Source organism: Hyaena hyaena, unplaced genomic scaffold, assembly GCF_003009895.1.
Source record: "Hyaena hyaena isolate Hyena2069 unplaced genomic scaffold, ASM300989v1 scaffold_26, whole genome shotgun sequence".
Taxonomy (NCBI): domain Eukaryota; kingdom Metazoa; phylum Chordata; class Mammalia; order Carnivora; family Hyaenidae; genus Hyaena; species Hyaena hyaena.
In genome coordinates, this window is record NW_024080658.1 from 4509911 (window position 1) to 4527758 (window position 17848).

At 36.0% G+C, this 17848-nt stretch overlaps 1 protein-coding gene across 1 annotated transcript in view; it reads left to right on the forward strand.

Annotated features, from left to right (window-relative positions):
* EIF3H (eukaryotic translation initiation factor 3 subunit H) overlaps window positions 1-17848 on the forward strand; it is a 98751-nt gene that overhangs the window by 4724 nt on the left and 76179 nt on the right. The gene's annotated exons all lie outside the window — the stretch shown is intronic.

A 17848-nucleotide genomic window follows, 5' to 3' on the forward strand; every position in this document is an offset into this window, starting at 1 on the left:
TAATGAGAAAATGTTGGTGGAAATGCCATGTGAACTGAAATGAATAATTCAAATTTGTAAAGGGCTTGTACTAGGCTATGACATATATCACTGTATGTTGTGTGTGTTTGTGGGAGACTACATGAAGTTACAAAGACTAGATAACAGTTTGTTAAACTATGAAATGGAAACTCTTGTCTGTAGACAAAAGTCCACGGCTCAAGTTGAACACACACAAAAATTGTGTGGCTCTTGGCTTCTTTTAGTTTTCTGACTTCAGTGAAGAATAAATAAGTTGTTTCATATGTATGAATATTTTCACCAGATAACTTGAAAGTCCTTCAAGCACCAAAACGTTTACATTTTAGCCATTTTAATTAAATCTTTTTGAAGTGTATTATATACATTTCTGCCTCTTTAGTCAGAGAATACTGAACTTAGCTTGTACCACTTAGTCATGTTTTGATCACTTAGTATTATCATTAAAAACATAATTTATTGCCCCATACTGGACAGTAGTCCTCCAGAATCCCTTTGGGTATTCACATGATGTGTTTATTTTTGTAATGTTCCCTGTTTTTGAATTTTAGGTGCCTTGAGTAACTTATCTTTATAATTGGCTGCCTTGTTTTCTTTTCTTTTGTTTTTGTTGTTAAACTTGTATGTCCATTACCCTTTTTATTTCCAGCTTTTCATTTGCTATGGATGGAAAACTAGATATGCAGTCTTGTTAGCATTATTTTTAAAGTGAGACTAAGCACACTCTGAATGAGGATTAAATTAAGTGTGCAGTCTAGCTTTTTGACCACTTAGTTATATTTTTGCTTTGACAAGTAAGATGTTACTAATTGAAAGTAATAGTTTTTTGTAGTAGATAAAAACATTTGACATACATTTTAGGAACTCCAGGAGTTGATAGAACCAGGATTAGCTGGATTATACATATGATTCAGTCACTCAGAAACTGAGTGGCTTTTCTGGAGCATAAAGTGAGTTTATTCTAGAGCTTGGAGTCATATCACAAATTGGCATCTTTGATGCATTTTTCTTTCCATTATTACAACTACTTCATACATTGCAAGGACTCAGTAGTTGTATGTTTTTATTATGTGCCAGGTACTGTTTAAAGTACTTTATATTACAGCATTGAAGCCCTATCACAACTCTGATTTGGGAACCATCATTATCCCTATTTTAGAAATGAAGAAGCTCATGTACATATAGATTATGTGACTTGATGAATGTCAGGATAAGGGAAATAGAACTAAAGTGTTCACAAAGTAATTAATTCAGTATTCCTTGCTCAAGCATCAGGAAGTGTATTTTCTAAAACTTAGGTCTCTTACAGACTTAAAACCTTAAAATGCACAAGAAAGCTAATATATTGGAATCTTTAGATTTAATAATCTGTCATATTTGAGGAAATGATTTGTACCTAAAAGAAGTTAACTTAGTAAATACTGTTATTTGGAAAAAGGCAGCCTTTAGCCAACCAGTCACACAGATTTAAGACATTAGGGAATCAACATTTGAGAAAACAGGAGAAATGTTAAGGAGAATTGAGTGGTAGGTATCTATTGGTCGGTATTCCTAGGTAAGGCAGTTTACTTTCCTTAGGCTATGTAGATCTAAGTCTGTCTGACTTCTCAGGATGCTTTTACGATTTAGATAACCCTACGGACATCCTGGACTTTTGTTCCTGTTCCTCAAGGTCCCAGGGCTTATTGAAATCCATTGCCTTTTTGAAAAAACTTTCTGACCATGATTCCTTTGCTTATGGGGTATACATTAGTGATGACAAGCTGTATCAATGTTGTTTCTTGTAGCTATTTTGGGATGGTTTAAGGAGCCCAGCATACATGGTATTTCTCACGGAGGCAATGATTTAATAAGTTGATTAGCATCTCTGGGCCTTAATTTCATCTTTAATATGAGGATAACACATGGCCTTCCTACTGTAGTAAATAGCAGCTTAATATAGATAACTTCCTATTGATGTTTAATTATTGCTAGTAATAGTTTTGGTGGTTGGTATTGACTTAAATAGTTGGTATTAGTTACAGTGGGATTCCAAACTCCATGTGTTACCACGTAATGGAAGATAACAAAAGATTTTAACTTCAGTTGTAGCACATCTGGCCCAGATGAAATGGCATGTTAACTCTTCAGATACCTGTTTTGACATTAAAAGGCTATGGGTGCATAATATTTACTGGTTTTTCATCTTTTGTTGTCACCTTTGGCTCCAACTAGCTCCTATATAATTATAAATTCTGATCTTCAGCTTAATATCTGAGATTTCAAGAGCTTTGCTGAGTAACACACCAGGGATTTTAAGTCTTTGCAACATTTTTTCTGGATTTTAGCTTAGTTCTAGTCTTCATATTAGGGAGACAAGCCTCTACAAAGCATTAGGCTTTGGTGAGGGTCTCTGCCATTCTTATTTTGTGGTCATATATTCTCACTTGTACTTTACTAAGCCTCCTTAGTTTCTTAGGATGAAGGCTTCTGATTTCAGCACTTACATGAAAATTTGGTGGCATTTGCTTTTGGACGTTAGTTCATAACTGTTCTTTTCTTTTTTCTTTTTCTTTTTTTTTTTTGGTAAAATATCATTTAAAGTATGGTACTGGGATTTATTTCCTTGGACAATATATAAGAAAATATGCTCAAAGAGAAAATAGCCCTAATTGTTTCAATAAAGTACTGTTTGTAGAAGATAATTCTGTACAATGGTTATATCCTGTAAAGATTAGATTTAATAGCAAAAGGTACATTGTAATGTGCATCTCCATCTATATGGTGACAAACTATATTTGTTTCAGTAAAACTGAAGGGGTTGAAATGGACACTGACATATGCCAGAGTACTACCCTGTATTTTTGTTAACCTTGGTACCAAGCCCAAAAATAGAAGACAAAAATTAACTCAGTAAAATAGTGGTAACTCAGTATTAACTTAGTAAATATAAAAAACTTTTTGCTGTTTGCGTCTGAATATCAACTATATTTTGGCATAAAGTTTTAAGGTTTTATTTTTACCCCAGATAGTAAGTACCTAAACATCACAGGTATTCATTGTATCGTGATGATTAATAAGAAATTTTTTTTCATAGTACCTTTTATATCTCTGTCCCTGTCCTCAACTAGCTTCATTTGATGTAATTAGAAAATGTTCGTTTATCTATGGGACAATAGTAATGTGCTAAAATATGATTATTTTAAACAAAAACTGTGTATATTAATTGTATTTATTTAATTTATTTTCTTAAATGAGAAAATAAGTATTACTTATTTTATTTATTTTTGAGGGAGAGACAGCATGAGCAAGGGAGGGACAGAGAGAGGGAGACACAGGATCCGAAGACAGGCTCCAAGCTTGGAGCTAGCTGTCTTCACAGAGCGCAGTGTGAGGCTTGAACCCACAAACTGTGAGATCATGACCTGAGCTGAAGTCGGATGCTTAACCCACTGAGCCACCCAGGTGCCCCTGTATATATTCACTGTAAGGAAAGTTTGGAGAAATCACACACACACAAATACCAGAAAGAACATTACTTAGTTTATAAGCTCAGAATATGAGTATGGGTAGCACTGTTAGGATTTTGGGATTTTTTTTGTTTTTCTTGTGCTTTATTAAATACCTACAGCCAAAGTTAATGGCTTAAAGGTTATGCATGATTTTAAAGTATGTAGCCAAATTACTCTCCAGAAGAGTTGAATAGTACAGTTTCTTTTCCCTTGTACAGAGTATTGGAGTGCTGCTTGGCACCATTGATAATGGAAAGTAAAGAGTTTTACGAATCTTAGTCTTTATTTTTAAAATTAAGTATTCAAATTAAGTGTGCATGTTAGTATGCTAATATACTTGTTACAGTGATTCAAGTCAGTATAAAATACTTTGTCTCCTGTGAGTGCTATCACCATCTACCCAAGTCACCCAGGCTTCTGATACCATCTTTGATTGCTCCGTAGGTTTCCCTTGAATTCTCTTAAGATCACTTACATAGTGGGGCGCCTGGGTGGCTTAGTCAGTTAAGCGTCCAACTTTCGCTTGGGTCATGATCTCGCGGTTCGTGGGTTCGAGCCCTGCGTCGGGCTCTGTGCTGACTGCCAGCTCAGAGCCTGGAGCCTGTTTCAGTCTGTGACTCCCTCTCTCTCTGACCCTCCCCTGCTCATGCTGTCTCTATCTCTCTCCTAGAAATAAATAAAACATTAAAAAAAAAATTAAAAAAAAAAGATCACTTACATAGTTTGTGAGTCTATAACTGTGTTGTCTGCACTATTCATTTCTTACTTTCCTTTCTGAATTGTTGCAAAACTCTCATGTGACAGATCTCACAGAACCTATTTTGTACTTGGCTATCACACACCATGGTGCTGAGTAAATAAAGGATAGCTGTAGTCCTAGAATGCAAAAACCTTTTGGAAGATCCCCATTACACAAAATAAAACCAAAGTTGATAGCCTGACTATTAAGATCTTCTTTACTTTTTGTTTTTAGCCTCCAAATGAGGGCTTGTAGATACTGTTTTCAAGTTTGGTGTAAGAGTAGTCTTTAAAACAGTTAAAACCAAAATCTTTTTGAATAGAAGAAAACCTGTTTTACATTTTGTGCAGAAATGCATATAATCTTCAGTTTAGTCTTCTCAAGAGACACCTCTTGAGAAAGAAGGTGAATAATCACCTCCTGGTATCACTGTGGTGTACTTTTTATACTGGAAAACTCAAGTCCTTTTAATATATTAAGCCTATTTAATTAAACAGCCATTTGGGTGCACATGGTATTCAAATCAAAAGGCAAAAAAGAGTTTAGTGAAAAGAAGCTCTCACTTTTCATCCCTGTCTTCAATCACTCTCTTCCCAGAGGCAGTCACAGTTACTCTTTTAAATGTTTCCTTCTCGACTTATTTTAGCAATCACTGCCTTCTGTTAAGGAGGCAGAAACAAACTGTAATCCAGGTGCCCCTGGATCACGTAAAGGCTTTCTAATTAAGCTGTGGTTCCGGCTCCCCAATATAACAAATTTATAATGTATTAGGAAGTAGATAACAGTTTTGAAATTTTTTGGTTTGTTTTGTATGAGAGAAGACATGAATTTATTCCAGTTTAGCTTTTTTGTCACTCATTTTACTTTAGAAAAATTACTTTCCAGCTACACATGGGGAAAATTTGCAGATCAGTTATGTATATTGAGTTGGTAAAGTATAAACTTAATGTTAAAAATAAAACCTCATCATTTAACATTTAATTGTAGTTATACTTTTGTATGTTTGATGACATCATTGTACTTCTCTCTTGAGTAATTTTTTAGGAGGGCAGTGCAGTATATTCTACTGAAATTCTTGAGCCTGCTTTGCCCTTCTCTCCCTTTTCTCAACAATTATTAGATGATTTAACTTCAAAACTGTGGACCATCGATGAACATTAGACCCAAGAAAATAATAATGAAGTATGCTCTTTCAACTGAAATATAGAGGGGATATTGATTAAGTGTTTTGGAGCATTGCAACTAATCCCGTATGTGTCAGAATCAAAATATTTTTTTTTTTTTTGCTATTGAAGTTACTTAAATTTCTTTCACATCAAAACTGAACAGCAGTGATTTAAATCCTGTTTATTATTTGACTCAGCCAGTTATGAAATGGAACCCCTATCCCACTTGAGCCATAAAATGTGTTAAATTTAAGACTAATGCTGCTTTCTGCTTTTTGAATTTACATTTTGGCAGTAACTACCTTCTTTGTTCAGTGTTAGAAAAAAATGATCTAGGCTTAACCAAATAAGAAAACTGCCAAGTTCACAGATCAGTCAGTGAAAGAAGCCAGAATTAAATGAAAGACTAGTTATTGACTTTACAGAATATACTAAGGGGAGATTCTGTGGCATTACAGTTTCTTTGAGACTAAAATTCTTCTATGGTAATAGCAGTTCTTTGACAGTGATTGATGTGAGAAATTCAGGCTGTGGACCTTACCTCCCAGAATCTACAAAACTGGAATAAAGCCAGCCTAGGAATCATGCATCCTGCCTGACCTCTTCTCCAAATGGCCAGCAACTGGCAGTTGGGCCTTGCCTTTCTCTTTCAGACCTTTAAGAAACTCTTATGGAGTGAATCTAGTCTTTACTTTTAGCACGGTTAATTTACTTAAAATTTTCTTTTTATGTTTATTATTTATTTTTGAGAGCGAGAGAGAAAGCATTCACAGGGGAGGGGTAGAGAGAGTAGGGGAGACAGAATCGGAAGCAGCCTCCAGGCTCTGAGCTGTCAGCACAGAGCCTATGTGGTACTCGAAACCACAAGCTGTAAGATCATGACCTGAGCCAAAGTCGGATGTTTAACTGCTGGAGCCACCCAGGCATCCCACGGATAATGATGTTTTTAAAGGAACCTCTGTACATACATAAACACATGCATGCATAGCTGTTTCAAAGAAGTCAAGTTAATCTTCCCTTCAACTTTTTTTAAAGCAGATTAAAAAAAAATCTTATTTTGAACCCTCTGGTATCTATAAATAGCTCTAGATGAAGATGACTGGTAAATCTTAACAAAATTGGAAGTTTGTTGTCAGGTGGTTGATTTTTAATAAGTTATATTTACATCCTATTAGACTGAAAAAAACCTCAGGAATAAACTGAACAGTCTGGGGGAAACCGGTGTCAGTGCCGTGAAGATACCTTGCTTGTTGTAGTCGCTAAATATTTGTTGGATATGTGGATGGCGAGTGTGAATGGATTAGGTGAAATGTTTACTATGTAGTTGAAACAGTCGCTGGCAAAAACTTTACTGAGAATTTAGTAGGCATGTGGGCTAGCTGCTTTGGGTGGATAGTTTTTTAATCCTTGCAGGAGTGCTGTGAGATGGGGGCACTGACTGACTTCTCTCCCCAGGAGGTAGGTGATCTTATCTCGTTATCCTAGATATGGTAAGTTGCCTAAGGCCACAGAGCTGGCACTCAAACTTTATTTTGGATTCTAGTGCCCCAGCCTCTCAACTACGCTATATTATTTTTCTGTCTGTACAGACCAGAGCTTCACATTTGTGTATACATTCATAAGAATTAATTTTTAAGCTTGTACTGAAGTTTTCCCTCTCACTTGAACATTTTTTTGGAAAGAAATAAAGGTTAGTTTTAGAGTTGCTTTGTACAACAAATGGAAGACAGCAAATCAAGTGTGAATGTTGGAGCTTCAGCTGGCCTCACTCACTGGATAATTTACTTTCTTTTTTTTTTTTTTTTTGGATGTTTTTTATTTATTTCTGAGAGAGAGAGAGACAGAGTGAGCAGGGGAGGGTTAGAGAGAGAGAGAGACACAGAATCTGAAACAGGCTCCAGGCTCTGAGCTAGCTGTCAGCACAGAGCCCAACGTGGGGCTTGAACCCACAAACCGTGAGATCATGACCTGAGCCGAAGTTGGACACTTAACCGACTGAGCCACCCAGGCGCCCCTACTTTCTTTTGTCTTATACAGCTTATGATTTAAAAAAAATTTTTTAAGTGTTTATTTTTGAGAGAGAGACAGAGAGAGAAAGAGAACGTGAGTAGGTGAGGAGCAGAGAGAGAGAGAGAGACACAGCATCTGAAATAGGTTCCAGGCTCTGAGCTGTCAGCACAGAGCCTGATGTGGGGGTTTGAACTCACAAACTGAGATCATGACCTGAGCTGGAGTTGGACGCTTAAGTGACTGAGCCACCCAGGTGCCCCTATAGCTTACAATTTAACATGGGCTCCTCCACGTCGGGCTCTGTGCTGACTGCCAGCTCGGAGCCTGGAGCCTGCTTTCAGAGTCTGTGACTCCCTCTCTCTCTGACCCTCCCCTGCTCACGCTGTCTCTCTCTCTCTCTCCTAGAAATAAATAAAACATTAAAAAAAATTTTTTTAAAGTGGGCTCCTGATACTGAAATAGGTTTGTTTTTACCCCTGTTAGAAATACAGTGTTCAGAATGGAATCAGAACTGAGACAATAGTGGTTTGATCCCATCTAAGGGATATGCCTGTCATCTCCTATAGAAGCAGCATGGAGTGGTAGAGAAACTATGGGCTTGATAGCCACACAGTTTGGAGTTCCCATCTATTGAAATATTGCCATACTTTGAGAGACTTCGTATCAGTGATATAAATTAAGAAGTGTTTGATTATAAAGTCTGAATGTTCAGCTTCTGGAGTTAGGAGAAAATGGTCTATCTGCTTAATGTTACAGTGTCTATAAACCCAGTGCTACCTAAAGTGCGGGTATGGTTTGCGAACTGTTTACTGTTTGTATGAGATAAGCCCAGGATTGAGCTTGTATCACAGCATGATATTGCTGTGATAGCCAGAGTATGATCCCTGAGCTTGTATTTTCTGTGTCTTTTTAAAAAATGTCACTTTTCTTAAAAGTTTTATTTTTTTTTTTACTACAGTATTGGTCTGTGAGGGACTGGAGGAAAATGAGTTCTCCCTCACTGATAGCCTGAGAAGCCCTGTTATAAACGATTTGCATACCTCTTCTAGCAAATAGCATCTTCCTGTAACCAGAGTCTAATTTATTTAATAGTACCATAGCTAAAATACTGTGATTATTAAATGCCACTAGATTTACTTTTTATTATTGGCTTAGTGGTAAAACACTTAAATGATTTCAGGATTTCTTTACCTGTGAGCTGTTTAAAAAGATGAACAAGTGGATTTAGTGTATTCTTATTCTAGGTACACATAATATAGTTTGCAACCTGTGAACATTTCTTATGAACTCAGCTTTATAAAGGAAGGTTAAACATGGTGGATGGAATAGTTCTAACAAACATCCCTTTTATGTCTACTACAGGGACAGTGAGAAACATGCTGCTTTTCTTGGTGAACATTTATTGCTGTTTGCTCAAAGTTTGAATTGATATTTTGCTGATTTATAATTGGCTTACATTAGGCTTCGCTTAAACAGACCTCTCTGGTTGTTGAAAATCAGTCTGTATATCCAGAAGTTACCTCTTTCACCTTGATGGTGTGTATATATGCATATTGTCCAGTCATTTGTGACTGAGTGCAGTGACCTCTGAATAGAGTTGAAGAGTAACCATATCAGCAAGAGATTAGAATTTAAAGTCAGCAGGTGCTTAGGCTTTATAGTGTGTATTTTTTCTTCTTTTCAAAGCCACTCTTTCAGCCCCCCACGTTTTTTTTTATCATATCTCAGAAAACATACTTGAATCAGGATGTGTCCATATCTTTCTGTCAGCTCAGTAGCACTGTCAAAAAGAAATTAGGTTTCTTTGGTGAAACTTCATGCAATAAATTGCAGTGATTGCTGGATTTTAAAATCTCTTCTGTTAACTTTATTTGATGTTTTTTGAATTGAAAACAAATGTGTGCTTATTATAAGTAAGTAATAACAAATTCATAAGAAAAGATAAATCCTTCCACACCATTCTTGTTCATGCAGACATAAAATGATAACTGCATGTATATAATACCTTTTTAAATAAATTAAAACTCTAACTCTGTGTGTTGTGGGCATCTGGGAATATGACGAATGCCACAGATCTTTCTTCCAGGAAAATGCTTTTAAGTAAATAGAAATTATCTGTTAAATACAGAATTAATCTCCTTAAATTTCAAAATACTTTAAAATAGTGGTAAACTTTAAAATATTATACTTTTTTGACTTCTAAAACAGTACAGTTTAATTTATTCATTTTTAAAAAGTGTTTATTCATTTTGGAGAGAGAGAGAGAGAGAGAGAGACAGAGCATGAGCAGGGGAGGAGCAGGGAGACAGGGAGACAGGGAGACGTAGAATCTGAAACAGGCTCCAGGCTCTGAGCTGTCAGCACAGAGCCTGATGCGGGGCTTGAACTCATGAACCGTGAGATCATGACCCGAGCCAAAGTTGGATGCTTAACTGACTGAGTCACCCACAAGCCCCAGTTTAATTTATTCTTGATTGCCTGGACTTACTGTAAGCATGAGTTATTATAAACTTGAGTTTACATATAGTTATACAAAATTCATGTTATACATAATGCAGGGATATATGCATTATAATATAATGCAGCAGTGTTTTTAACCTAGTTTCTTATAAGCATTTCAGGGGATCTTTGAACTCTAATTTGAGAAAAAATTAGTAGGGGTACATATGAGTTGTTTCTTCATCAGACTTTTAACAATATGTACAGGTTTCTAAAGTTAAGGCATTGTATATGGAGAATAAAATCCACTTATTTTAAATGTATAGTGTGATGAACTTTTGTAGTTTTAAACAACTCTATAGTCCCACCACATCAAGGTGTAAAATAGTGGCTTCACCCCAAAGTGTGCCCTTCTGTAGTCAGTATCCTCTCCCTCACCTTGGCCTCAGACAACTACCTAGGGATTTTGTTTTGCTTTTTTTAGAATTCCATATAAGTGAATCGTATAGTACCTAGCATTTTGTTTGACTTATTTCATAAACTGTTTTTGAGATTCCTCTCTATTGTGTTGATACTTTGTTCTTTTTTTATTGCTGAGTAGTACATAGAATGGATATACTGCAATTTGTTTATCTACGTTTGTTGCGCCTTTGAGTTGCCTTCAGTTGTTAGCTGTTATGGGTAATGCTATTATGAACAGTTGTGGACATATCTTCGTGTGGATGTGTTTTCATTTCTCTTGGCGAATTCCAAGTAGTAGAAATTTGGTCATGTAGTAAGTAGTAAGTTTATATTTAACTATAAGTAACTGCAGTTACTGTTTTCTGCCTTTCCACCAGTACTTTTTCATGGAGCCCTGTTTGGAAAGGTCTTGGTTTCCACTTTCCTGACTTAGAAGTTCAGGACACCATTCAAGACACCATCTAGGACATAGATTGGATTGCGATCAAGCTCCTAGCCCTTAGATATTAGAGCTAGGTCTGACGCACGTTTGGGTACTGCTGTGTTAACTCCAAGGTTAATGCTTTGGTTGTTGGTTTCTTTGTCTCACTTTGTTGGTTATTTAAACTTTTTAGAAATATAGTATATTCAACATTTCTACATGTCCTTCTTGTACTCAAATTGGCATATTGCAAGACCTAACAATTCCAGATATAGTTCTTAAGTAGTTTACTTTTTAACCCTGGACTTTGTTAGAGTTGCTGCCTTTGATAGGGGAATTTGGTGTGGTAGCTTCATAGACATAATTTTACCAGGTAAAGATGACCTCTGACACTGGTATTAGGAATATTGCTGATTAAAGTCCTGGTAATATTTTTGGAAAGAATTTTGTTAATATATTGTTTTATAATTAATCAACAAAAATTAATTGAAATTGCTCATCTTGAATAATGGTAAGACATAACTGTTTGACTGGGTTTATTATTTATATGCCAGTGCTTTTGGTAAAAACATGCAAGTGTACTACTCTTATGCAAGTGTTCATCCTTCTCTGGCCTTTTTGTTTGGCTGAAGTATGACTTTTGTGCTTTATGAAAACTAAATATTAGCATTTTTATTTAAACTCTTATTTAAAATCCGTAGCTCGCAAATACTGTCTTCACTCAAGCTCACTTGCTTATTCAGTTTTCTCTGCTCAGGTGTCATCTCAAAGAGGGGCCTTTCCTGGAACATGTTTGTTAAGATTACTTTTAATCTCTTTTACTCCCCTTTTTATTTTCGTCAGAGTGCAATTCACACTCTGTAATCACATCCACCTGCATAATTGTCCTTCTGGTTCTTTAAGTGGGAGAATCCCCAACAGTTTTATATAGAGGGTCTCTGAAGTCTAAACTGTTTTCATAATAATATTGAAACATTATTTGTCGTTTTTACTCTCATTCTTGAATGAGTGTTTAATGGAAGTTTCTGGATACTACATGATATGTGATATTAAAAGATTGAATGCAGAAGCAGATAAGAGAATCCAGTTGTCTTTTATTATACTAGACATTAATAAGATTCACAAAAATGTGAAACAATGTTCTTTGATTCTGATTGAAATTTCTCTTTGAAAATGTGAATGTTACACAAAAATGTGAAACTGTCATTTTTTATATCCCAATCGCTTTTATTTTGAAATAGTTCTTTTTCTTTTTTTTTTTTTTTTTTAATGTTTTATTTATTTCTAGGAGAGAGAGAGAGAGAGACACAGTGTGAGCAGGGGAGGGTCAGAGAGAGAGTCACAGACTGAAACAGGCTCCAGGCTCTGAGCTGGCAGTCAGCACAGAGCCCGACGCGGGGCTTGAACCCACGAACCGCGAGATCATGACCTAAGCGAAAGTCGGACGCTTAATCGACTAAGCCACCCAGGTGCCCCTGAAATAGTTATTTTTCTAACAAATGTAATCTGTGATAGTATGTAATACATTTGTTATTGTTTTAAGTGAATAAATTATTTTGAACATTTTTAATTTTAAACTTATGTAAGTATCAACATAATTCTTTTGGATACTCTAATTTCTACCAGTGTTGGACTTTAGGATTAAAAACTTTTGAGACTTGCTATTCTAAAATATAAACTGCAACAAAGTAAAAGACTTTTATGTGTTTGACTTTAGTTCATTTTCCCAGTTGGCCTGTCAGAGGTAACTGGCCTGTAGAAGTCATTCAACACATACTTAGGTGAATGGATAAATGAGTGAAAGGAAGAAGCCCAAAATAACAGACTCCTGGTGATTCTGTGCACAGCTTCCAAATCTGTCTGTAGTAATTGATCTTTGCAGACATTATATTTGGTATAAAATTAACTCTAATTCATCAGACAGCATAATCTTTATTTTGGTTAGACTTAAAATTGTTCCCTGGTATGGAATTGAGTTTTTGATAAGATTTTGATAGGTCTTAGAGATTCTCCTAAATGTTAACTTTTTAGAGAGGATAGAAGATTTTATCCCTGATACTTACTCAGATTTTAGGTTTGTGGACTTCTGGTATAATTAATTTATTTGGTATTTTAGATTGTTGTTCATATTTTATCCTATAATATTGAGAATACTTCGTTGTGTTTAGTCTTTTGGGCATACTGAGGTTTTCACTTTTATTAAAAAGCTAGACACTTTTAAAAATCGTATTGTGTTCATCAGAGATGATGAAATAGTTTGCTTTGCTCTTTCAAATTGTCTTCTCTGAATAATAAACAATAGTAGGAAAATGGTTCCTCTAGGGTAATTTCAGCAGACAGGACATCTGTTTACTATCTTTCAAGTTAGGATTCCTTTCTAAGATCCACATAGCTTGAGAATGTGCAAACCTCAGAAAGCTGGGAGACTGTTTGAGGGAGAGTTGTCAAATTCAGAGACCAATAACTACTGTGCAGGGCAAATCAAGTAGGTTATTAAACACTTAGATCCAGATTATGACAAAGTTTGGCGGGTTGTAGAAGAATCTGGTGATTCTACTGGCCAGTATGTTTCCATCCTTTAGGCATAATTTGTAGGAATATCTTTATTTACCCATGAATTTATAGGATAAGCAAACCTGGTCAACATTAGTTCATAAGTAGGGTCTTTTTTTTTTTTTAAAGTTTATTTTGAGAGAGAGAGAGAGAGACTGCATGAATAAGGGAGGGGCAGAGAGAAAGGGAGAATCCCAAGCTGCAGGCTACGGAGCTCGATGTGGACTCCTGAACCACGAGATCATGACCTGAGCTGAAACCAAGAGTAAGACACTTACAAACTGAGCCACCCAGGCACCCCAGTTCATATGCAGTTTTAAATATGGGGGCATAAGTCTTAGAGAATACCTGCTGCTTCTCACATGGATTGTTGGCATTATCTTCTTTCCCTTTCATGTGTTGCTGTAGAGATTCTTCCAAGTAGGGCTTGAGTTCCTCTTATGAGGAGGTGATGTTTATGCTCTTTAAGTGAAATGTTCGCTTCTGGATCTTTTTCTCAGTGTACTCACTGTTCATCAACACAGGGAGTCTTAAAACAGAGGAAAGGAAACTTTGTTTTAACCAGTTGTACATATCAGTCCTCTGAGGAATTAAAAAGAGGAAGGCTGGTCCATACTTCCACGTTAAAAGTTAGAATGAAGTAGGATGTTAGAATCACCTGGAGAATCTAAAACAAAACCAAAAACAAAGTCCCCACAAAACCAATACAAGAATCTCAGCCTAGATCACTTAACTCAGTTTCAGATGTTGGATTCAGGCATCAGCTTTGTGTTTGTGTTTGTGTTTTTGTTTTTTAATGCTGTTGGCTCTATTATGTAGCCACAGTGAAAACTTCTCTTCATTTATTTATTTAAAAAAAAAAAAAGGCTCTGCAGGCCATTCTGGTAAGCTAAGAACAAGTGATATAGAGCTCTTGAGTATGTGGGGTCATTTGTGACACTTCTAAACAAAATATAGGAGTATGTTTTTGTTTTGGAGAATATTAAGATTTCATGTATCTGTTTTTAAAAGTAATAGGAAGCATGACAAGCAGGATTAATTAAAAATATATAAAAATAGGGGCGCCTGGGTGGCTTAGTCGATTAAGCGTCCGACTTTCGCTTAGGTCATGATCTCACGGTTCGTGGGTTCGAGCCCCGCGTCGGGCTTTGTGCTGACTGCCAGCTCAGAGCCTGGAGCCTGTTTCAGTCTGTGACTCCCTCTCTCTCTGACCCTCCCCTGCTCACGCTGTCTCTCTCTGTCCTAGAAATAAATAAAAACATAAAAAAAAATATATATATAAAAATATATAAAATATGTAAAAAATATATCCGCACTGTTTTAGGGATAGAAACCTATGGTTTGGTTGGAGTGCAAGAAAATGAAAGAGGGATGAGCTTGACCGAAACAGGACTTTAGTGGTGGAACATTCCCATCTTGTGGCTTCTGAGAATAGTGCTGCTAAAGAAGCTGTATTACATTCTAGCAGCTAACGGCGGTTTCCTGTTGATGTTGCTTCTAGTGATCAGGGCACAAAAAATTTGACCTCCAGCATCATTCTTTTTGCTGCCTGACCCAGTAACCTTACACTGAACTTTTCTACTTCTTGCGCAAAACTCTGCTTCTGAAACTTAGTTTACAGGGGCTTCTTTAAGAGCTGTTGCCCCTGCATTCTGTCTAAGCCTTGTTGTTACAAAGTTACTGGGTTATTATGAAGTAATTAAAAGTACTTTGAAATTCAAAATCCTATCTCACCTACCTGATTTAATAATTTTGTCAGAATATTTCGGTTTTCTCATCTGTCAAAGAAATGAAGAAATATTACTGACATCATAGAGTAGTTAATGGGGATTAAATGAGTCATTGCATGTAAGACACTGGACTGTTTGATATAAATGATTGATAAATGCTCAGCATTCAGTCCTTCAGATCTATTTTGAGTATCTTTTATGTGCCGGTACCAGTTTGGATGTTAAAGATGTGGCAAATAAAACATCTCTTCATTTTTATGAGAATACTTAAGAGAGGAGACCATGAGCAGAACATGGATTTTTGTGTTGTAAATACCAGAAATCTATGGAATGTTCTTATTTAAACAATAAATTCTTGTTAATTCTATGGAATATCAAAAGCTTCTATGTAAATTTGTTATTTCTGATCAGGAATTTCCTTTTGACATCGCGTCTCAAGTTTGAGTTGCAAGTCCATTACGTTATTTTTTGAACTAAAGAATTGAGATTTTAGCATGTATATAGAAAATAAGAGCATAAAATGTCAAATGAAGAATGAGTTAGCTTAGTTTTGATAATGTTTTTTAAAAATATTTTTGAATGCTTTCTTTTATAAGATTATATTACAATGGCAAGATCACAGATACTAGAGTTAGAAATTATTTTAGTGATCACCAAGCCTTTCCTGAAGTCTTTTTATTTTGGATAGGTTTAAATGCTAGAGAGAATTCACCCTTAAAATTTAAGTCCTCTTTCCTGATACTATCATCTGTGGTCCTTATTTTGCCTTTCAAAGTAAGATACATCCTCTAATGCCTCACTATTTAAGAACTGCTCTCTGTGATTGTCCTGCTGTGGAGAGAGATTTGAATTTATTGAACTAGTTCTCATCACAGGGTTTTAAGCTTTCTCTCTTACAATTACCCCTTTCTGTGTATACTTAATGTTGATCATCTTTAGCAGATAGTTAAGCCATGTGCTTCTCCTTTCTCTTGGTTGGATACTGTTAATGTAAATTTTCTCTCTGATCATCATAGAGAACTGAATGTAACAGGTCAGTGATGCTGAAAAGAGATGAGAGTTTCTCTTAGTTGGAGCACTGTACTTCTGTAGATGCTGTGTGAAGTTGCATTGACTGTTTGGCCACACATATCAAGCTGCTGTGCTGTTTGGTTACATTGCCCTCCTACCCTCATCCTTTTATAGTTCATTATTATTAGAAGTAAGACAGTGTTTCAGTGTGAGTTATCTTTGAACTGTGATAAACATCCCAGTTTTATTTGTAAAAGGAAATAAGGTTATTTTGGCCTGGCTTCTTTGTGAAACTGCTGGGTACTTGTCAGCACCACTCCTTTTTGCACACATGAGCACCAGCTGTTTAGGAATCAGTTCTAGAGTTTGTCCGAAGATCTACATTAAACTCCGCTGTCTTTAGCATCTCTCGTTTACTTTGATTTCAACAGTGGTTCAGTGATCTCATTAATAAGGTTAAGTATCTAGGAACCTAGGCAACCTGGACAAATTGGTAGGTGTGTTTGTAATAACTTTTTATAGTTCTCTTTATCCCTTCTTAGTCACGTATGTTTCTTTTTTAAGTGTGACAATAATTGTTTTGTAGCCAAGAGGTAAGTTGAACAGGAGCTAAATAGTTCTCCTTTTTTTATAAATTTAATTTTTTAATGTTTATTTTTGAGAGAGAGAGAGAGTGTGTGAGTATGCGAGCAGGGGAGGGGCAGAGAGAGAGAGAGAGAGAGAGAGAGACACACACACACACACACACACACACACACACACAATATCTGAAGCAGGCTCCAGACTCTGAGCTGTCATCACAGCTGGGGCTCAAACCCATCAGCCATGAGATCATGACCTGAGCCTAAGTCGGATGCTTAACCAACTGAGTGACCCAGGAGTCCCATATGGTCTGCTTTTTATTGACAAAAATCAATAATATTGATTACTTATTACATATCAGACCCTGTGTGAAGTATTTACTATACATTATCTTATTTTTAATGGTGTCAGTATTGCTATGGAACAGTTCCATGTTGCAAATTTGAAATAGGAAGAATAAATAGCTTTCCCAAAGTCACAGCTAGTAACTGTTAGTTGGAACTCATACCGATACCTCTACAACTCTCTAAGCTCATTTTGTGCCTTTCAAGAAGTAGAGAGGTCTTTTCTATAGGAATGTGTAAGATTGTGTACTTGCTTCATTTCATACTGTAGAAGGTCTTAATCATTTGAGGTTCTTCCACGTGAAGCTCTTTTTCCTCCTAACTGCTTGCTGTCCTTAAGAAGTCTGGATCTTGTTGATATCATATCTTTTTGGGGTCTGTTCATCACAAAGTCTGTGACTAATCTATTGTTTTAATTACCGAATTATTGATATGAAAGTAAGTCTCCTTGTTATTCAAGTTAAAATACATAGCTTTGAAGCTTGACTTGGTTTAAATCTTGGCTCTTCCACTTTCTGGATGTGTGACTTGTAATTGTTTACTTTCTCTCTGTTTTTGTTTTCGTATTTGTAAAGTGATTATAGTCTATTTTTCTAACATAATTGTGGGAATTACTTCCTAGGAGTTATTATTAATGATTACTGATACTGTGAACCTTTAAATTAATTGCCTGTCCAACTTTGCGTTGTTAACCTCTTTATCTTTATGGAAATGTTAAAGGAGTGAGAGTAATGCAAGAGGCAGTTTTCCATTAGAGCTTATTTGCTGTATCCTGGTTGAGGAAAATTAGGTAGTGCTGGAGACTTGGTTCTCTTTGATTTCTGTTATCAAACAGATCCTTCTTGGATACACATTCTCATTGTTGCTTCCTTTGACTTAATG